The sequence below is a fragment of the Eutrigla gurnardus genome (assembly GCF_963514095.1).
Source record: "Eutrigla gurnardus genome assembly, chromosome: 23".
Classification (NCBI taxonomy): Eukaryota; Metazoa; Chordata; class Actinopteri; order Perciformes; family Triglidae; genus Eutrigla; species Eutrigla gurnardus.
Genome location: NC_139934.1, coordinates 16,087,024 through 16,093,542, shown reverse-complemented (window position 1 = coordinate 16,093,542; position 6,519 = coordinate 16,087,024). Strand labels below are relative to the sequence as shown.

Here is a 6,519-nt window from a genome sequence, read left to right as displayed (position 1 = left end):
AGTGTCCCTGCAACAAGTGTACCCTGTGAAAGGATTTTTTCCAAAGCAGGGGAAGTGTTATCCAAAAAAAAGAAACAGACTCAGCTCAAAAAGAGCTGAACAAATATTATTTTTCAATAAAAATCTTTGATTATTGTATTGCATATAACAATGTGTCATTTATTTATTTTTAATTCAACCTGTATTCTACTTAGATTGAGGAAACCTAAGACCGGCTCATTTCATAGTGGCACATAATTAGGAGTTTTCTTTGGCCAGAGCATGTAGTTCACAAAAGTGGCCACTAGATGCCACTGTAGAGTTAGGTTTTATATTCGTTTCAAGGCTTCAACACATACTGAAACATTGCTTCCCTTTGCCCATCACTAACTGGTATTGCCTTTTTTTCTTATGATGTCTTTCACCTCTTCATAGAACTCCATAAGGAGCTGTTGTTCAGCTACCGTGAAATATGAAGCGCGACTCTTATCCATGTTCTCATCGGTGATTCTGTGAGCGATCACGAGGTCTATTTAAGTATGCCGTGAACACGCACTTATCCCAACTATCTACACCTGGCTTGACATAGCCGCGCCTTTTCATCCTGGCTCGGCAAACGTGCAACCAATTAAGCCAGGATGACAGCAGACTAGGTCAAGCCGCGCTTGCTCAATTATCCTGGATTTCTTTATTCTACTTTTGTGCAATACCCCTCTGGCTTTGAATAAAACACTTTGGACTGAGTGGGACTATGCACTTTAATAATTGCACACACACACTTTAGGAGGATGTAAACTTTATTGGAGATTTGCACAGTACATTTTAACGCATTGTTTAGCACATTTTGTATGGATATGTTTGCCATATTTATTGAATGTTTGTCACCATGTTACTGTCCTTGGTCGGCTCTTGGTTTGCTGGGGGGGTGCTGTGTGGGCCATGCAGCTCCATCTAGAGCAGAGGGACATAATTAGTGATGGGCAAATGATTCCGAGGCTTTGGAGCTTGTGTCGCTCTTCCTGAAGCGGAGTGGTTCGAACCCATCTTCTCTCACATAACCGAATCGATTATGTTAGCGGTTCTAGCTCCCGTTTAATATTAATTACTTATCAAAATATAAAGCATGATTATTATTACAGTTAATTAAATATTTCTTAATATTTTTAAGTCAAATTACAACTGTCAAATGTTTTCTACAGTTTATATGCAAATGTACTTATTGTAAGTCGCTTTGGACAAAAGCGTCTGCTAAATGACCTAAATGTAAATGTAAATGTCAATGTAAATATGCGCGCTCCCACGCTTTCCCTCTTTCTTCCTCTTACCTGAGTAGCTTCTTCACTCGCCATTGATCGCGACTATTAAGCAGCTTTTATCGATCATTAATCGTCCGTTCATAGATCGTATTATACCTCTGACCACGGAACACCAGCACCTTCACCACGGAGACGACGGAGGCAATCTGCCCGTCGGAGGAGCTACATTATTCACATACATGGAATTTGGATTTCCCTCTGAAGTAAGTAATATGACTTATCTGGTTTAAATACGTTCCTTTATTATTTGATTATCAATAGATGTGCATATGCATGCATAAACAAATGTAGGCTACATGTAGGCTAATATAAGTGGTTTTAATAATATCATGCATGAGTTTGGTGTGATAAAAATAAACAAGTACAAGCAAGTGGGATATTAGTGAATCATTTATTAGACAAATAATCCATGTTATATATACAGGTTGCAATACGTGTATGATAAGAATAAATAAGTAGTTTATCAACAAATGAATAGGAAAACATTCAGAATAAATGTAATATCTGATGTTTTCTGTTACAGGTTGGTGCCAGACGGCCGTATTGCAGGTCGATCCTCCTGTTCCCCCGATGGGCCTCTACTTCGGGAAGGGGATTTAAGGAAGGACTTCTGTCTTTCAAGGTGTTCCACGGAGAACCTCGTCCACTGCTTACTAACAGAACAGATGGGTTCCATGTCCATAGTTCCACGGTGGTGATGGGGGTGACAGCGACGAAGCCGAGCCACTCCAGCAGTCCTGGGATATCCTCAGAGGCTTGTAGCTGCAGTGTCTGCTCCAAATGTCCAGATCCCTGTGTTGCAGGAACATGATTATTGTTGAGGTTTTATTTGTGTTCATCAGTAATACCACACAGTAGAAGTTGTTACAAATGTTTCCTGTTTAATGTTTTACGATTATTAGGTTGTGTACAAATCTAAATAATAAATATCTGAATATATATACGATTGTTGACTCATGTTTTAGGCCTGCAGGTCTATTTCCCTCCTGCTCTGGAGGAGAGACCCTGCTGCAATGGTTGGCATCATGGCTGAGGAGATGGGGTGTAGTGGGGTAATAGCAGGTCTTTGCTCCATCCATCACCTCATCCATGACAACAAACACTTCCAGTGTGCAGCAGTGACCTCTCCTCCCTCAGTGCTGACATCTTCAGTTCCTATAAACAACATATACATACATACAAACACTTATCGTAATCATTGTTTAGATCAACTATTCACCACTAGTCATATATTATAATATGTACAGTAATACTGTTCCACATGGGATAAACTTAATGGACTCTGATGTTTGAACACATTGTAGATATTACCCTGCACTGACTTTGCCTGATTATTAATAAGAAAGACAACTTCATCTTGTTTATTTCATGCTTCACATCAAGCATGTAGAGTTCAATACTTTAAACTGCTTCCAACTCACCTTGTATTTCTGCTTCATGTTCTCCCACTTCTTCTTTGTCCATCCAGCTCCACCTTCCCTCCATCTAATGTTCTTCAATAAACATCCTATATGAAGAACAGCACGTAGAAAAGTGTTACAGTTCATTGATGATTTCTTGCTGTTCACCAGAACGTTTCAGGTAGACATCTCAGGAGAGCAGGACATCTCCCATCTATATACGCTGGTGTTCAACCTTATATCATTGAGAAGCTAAATATGCACCAGTAGTTAAGCCCTGCATATGAGAATTATAATATTTAATACCACATTTTCTTAAGTGAAGCCTCTCAGAGCAGCATTCCTCCTGCCGGTGAACGTCTCCTCATCGTTCCCTCCACTGAATGAGGCGCCCGGTGTCTGCATCCCTCCCTTTAACGGACAACGGTGCACCGCGTTATTAACCACCGTTAGTAAATATATTATCACGTTTTCACATAAGCACCATCTTCTTAGAAAACGGCACATTTGCCGCTTCGGTTACGCTCGCTAACCTCTATGGTAAATTACCGTCTGTAGGCTAGCCGGCTGGCAGGACCTTCGATTCGTAACGTTAACGTACAATTCCAACAACAATAAAGTAACGTTCATTATCAATACGATTTAAAAGTCAGCTGGAAACGTAAAAGTCATGTTACAGTATACTTACATGTGTACGCGGTTTGTGTCGGACTGTCAACAGAATCACCGCAGTCGTCCGCCATTATTCAAAACTTTTCAGAAGTCAGACGAGCCGCAATGCATTTTGGGCAAGTTGAGTAGATTTAGCAAGGTCCGCTGTATACTCAGAAATTCTTGCCAATGCAGTATACATCCGGGCATTTCTCGCATACACAAATCCGCATACTATTGTATGTGAACGCACTACGTACTCAAATTTACGTCACAATTGAGTACGAGTAGGACGTTAGTATGGCATTTCGAACACAGCCTCTGTGTCGGAGCTTGTATCGAACATCAGCGTCACGTGACCGAAACACTAAAGTGCTTCAATAGAGGCGAGTTCGACTTGATGTAGCCGCCAGCAGCGCGCCACCTAACGTGATGTATTGTGGGTTGAAAGCGATGCATGATGGCTAGAATTTGTGTCCGACTTAGCAGCCGACTGCAAAGACGTCACAGGGTCGCGACCATATCACGTGACCCAAAACATCGCGGGAACAAGTTTTTAAGAGCCGCTTCTTGCGGCGCTTGGCAGCGCGGTGCACGGTGGCTGCAACCGGCTTGTCCACACCTCCGCTACAGTGGAATGGTTCTCATTGGTTAAAAGTTCAATGACGTGTGTTCAGGTCCGCACTCGGCGGCCACCTTGTGGTGAAATGATAGTTTTTATTTTGGTCGCTTTGATCTCATGGCTTGATCTTAAGTTCCGTGCATTGTGCTGTGAGTCGGCCTATTATATGTGAGGTCTGGTTAATACAAACATAGAATGATAATACAAATATACTGGGAAAAAGAATGCCTTCCACATGTTGCCTTGCGTGCGTGTGTGTGTGTATGTAATATATATATAACACATTACACACACACACAACACATCCTCTTTGGTTTGCTGCTGTGTTCTATCGCTTGAGCACTATAGTCACGTTGACTTTGTTGTCCGACTTGACGGCGCTTGGCTGCCGTCTCTTTTAGAGCCCGCCCCCTCAGACACCTGCAGCTCTCGTCGGCGTGGTAAGTCAAGTCAAGCCAAGCCAAGCCCATCCCGAACGAGCCTTAGGCTTGTTTCGAATCAAGCATGCGCATGCATTTGCCTCGCAAAACCAGGCATTCTGGGAAAAAAACGTCACAAATGCTGGTGATAACTTCCCTTTGCGACATGTCACATGACTTTAAAAACTCGCGGTATCTCCAGGGTACCTCCCTTCGCATGCTTTTCTCTGCAGATGGTCTGAAATAAGTGCGGACATAGGACACTCCCCTCAACGTTGCCCTAGTTGGTTAGAATTATCACGTGGTATTTCCCACGTGAGAAAATTCCTCAGCCTCCGTCAGCGACGGGACTTCAAATGCCTCAGCTCGAGTTCGTCAGCGACGGAGAAAGCGAGCGTCACTGAGCAGGCCATATTATTTGTGCAAAGTCCGTGAAGTTTCCCCTGGAGCGATAGTTTTTGTTATGTATACAATTATTAATAAAGTTTAAATAAAAAAAAAAAAGAAAAAACGGTCCGTGAAGTGCACCTGTGTCCGACTTGGACGTGGTTAGAGTCCTTAAGAGAGAGAGTGGCGACAACGGAAGTTCAAAACGCCGGCCGATCACGTGGTACATGTAGCCTCCAAAAGTTCCCGGAAGTGCTTGGCGGGCAATTGAAAAACACTAGGAAAACCACGACGATCGGTAAATAATGGTCAATAAATGCTTTGCGTTGCAACATGTATATTCTTGTGTTAATTCGGCTACGCTCGATCTTAAGTTCCGTGCATTGTGCTGTGAGTCGGCCTATTATATGTGAGGTCTGGTTAATACAAACATAGAATGATAATACAAATATACTGGGAAAAAGAATGCCTTCCACATGTTGCCTTGTGTGCGTGTGTGTGTGTATGTAAAATTAATAAAGTTTAGATAAAAAAAAAAAAGAAAAAACGGTCCGTGAAGTGCACCTGTGTCCGACTTGGACGTGGTTAGAGTCCTTAAGAGAGAGAGTGGCGACAACGGAAGTTCAAAACGCCGGCCGATCACGTGGTACATGTAGCCTCCAAAAGTTCCCGGAAGTGCTTGGCGGGCAATTGAAAAAATGCTAAATGCTTTGCGTTGCAACATGTATATTCTTGTGTTAATTGATTTGAACTCCGTTAAGTTTATCAACTTAACTTTACTGTACAGTCGTTGAAAAGTCGTAATATTTTCTCTTTTTCTTAACTTTCAGATTTGAGTGAGGAGAAAGGTGACTAACAAAGATTTGCCCATTGACTGCACATTAGGTCTGGACTCGTAACAACATTATGATAACTGTATTCTAATATGAAATCCATGGCAAATAAATTACACTTTGATTTGAATTCACTATAAATCACTATTTCTATCACTATGTGTTAACTATTCTTCCTCATCTCAAACTTACTCTACTCAGTGATGCACAATAAATCAGTAGCACAATAAATCACAGTCTTGTTTTTCCCAAAAGCACTTAATACCACAATAAATTCCTTAAAACAGTATGTAAAGAAGTGAAACAGATCAGCATGTTAAGCTGTTTGTGTCCTTTTCACTATGTAGTCCTTGACAGTCTTCACGATGGTGTGCTGTGCTGCGTGGGGATGCTCCAATCGCTCTGAGAGGGGTGTCCGCATGTATGGCTTCCCCAAAGACAGGGACAGGCGAAAAGCATGGGTGGTTAAAGTTGGAAGAAGCCATTTAACCACCTACAAAGACACTACTAACAAAAAAATATGCGAGGTAATCATATTCAAACAATGCATTTGCACTTTCGCACACTTTCAAATACCACACCACTGGGAAGTTTAAGATGTTTTTAATTAAAAACAGAACAGAGAACAGGAAAAACAATGCAAAAACCAAGGGAAGTTACGTTGTAAATATAACGGGGAAGAAAAAGAAAATGAAAAGTCAGGTGCCCTCTGCCACCCTTCCCAAGAAGCCTATGATGTCATTCACCACATCGAGGAACTGTTCAGGACGAAGACTGGTTCCTCCCTCATGGAGCTTCCAAACGCAGTGGGTGTGTTGGAGAAGGAAGCTCTGGCATTCTCCAGCAGGCTTCCATCATGCTGTGAAATAAAAGAAAAGATAATCCGGCGATTTATTAGGTTGAGGTTGCGGA

At 41.9% G+C, this 6,519-nt stretch overlaps 1 long non-coding RNA gene across 3 annotated transcripts; it reads right to left on the bottom strand.

The window, feature by feature from the left end:
* Positions 1 to 1,948: 1,948 nt before the first annotated feature.
* On the bottom strand, positions 1,949 to 3,668 carry LOC311009192. 3 transcript variants are annotated; one of them, XR_014596612.1, is made up of 4 exons: positions 3,384 to 3,668; positions 3,002 to 3,106; positions 2,717 to 2,802; positions 1,949 to 2,087 (listed from the first exon to the last, which is right to left on the bottom strand). It is a non-coding gene; the product is annotated as an uncharacterized lncRNA (long non-coding RNA). The 3 variants fall into 3 exon arrangements; XR_014596613.1 differs by having other exon boundaries at positions 3,005 to 3,106; XR_014596614.1 differs by lacking the exon at positions 3,002 to 3,106.
* Positions 3,669 to 6,519: the final 2,851 nt, after the last annotated feature.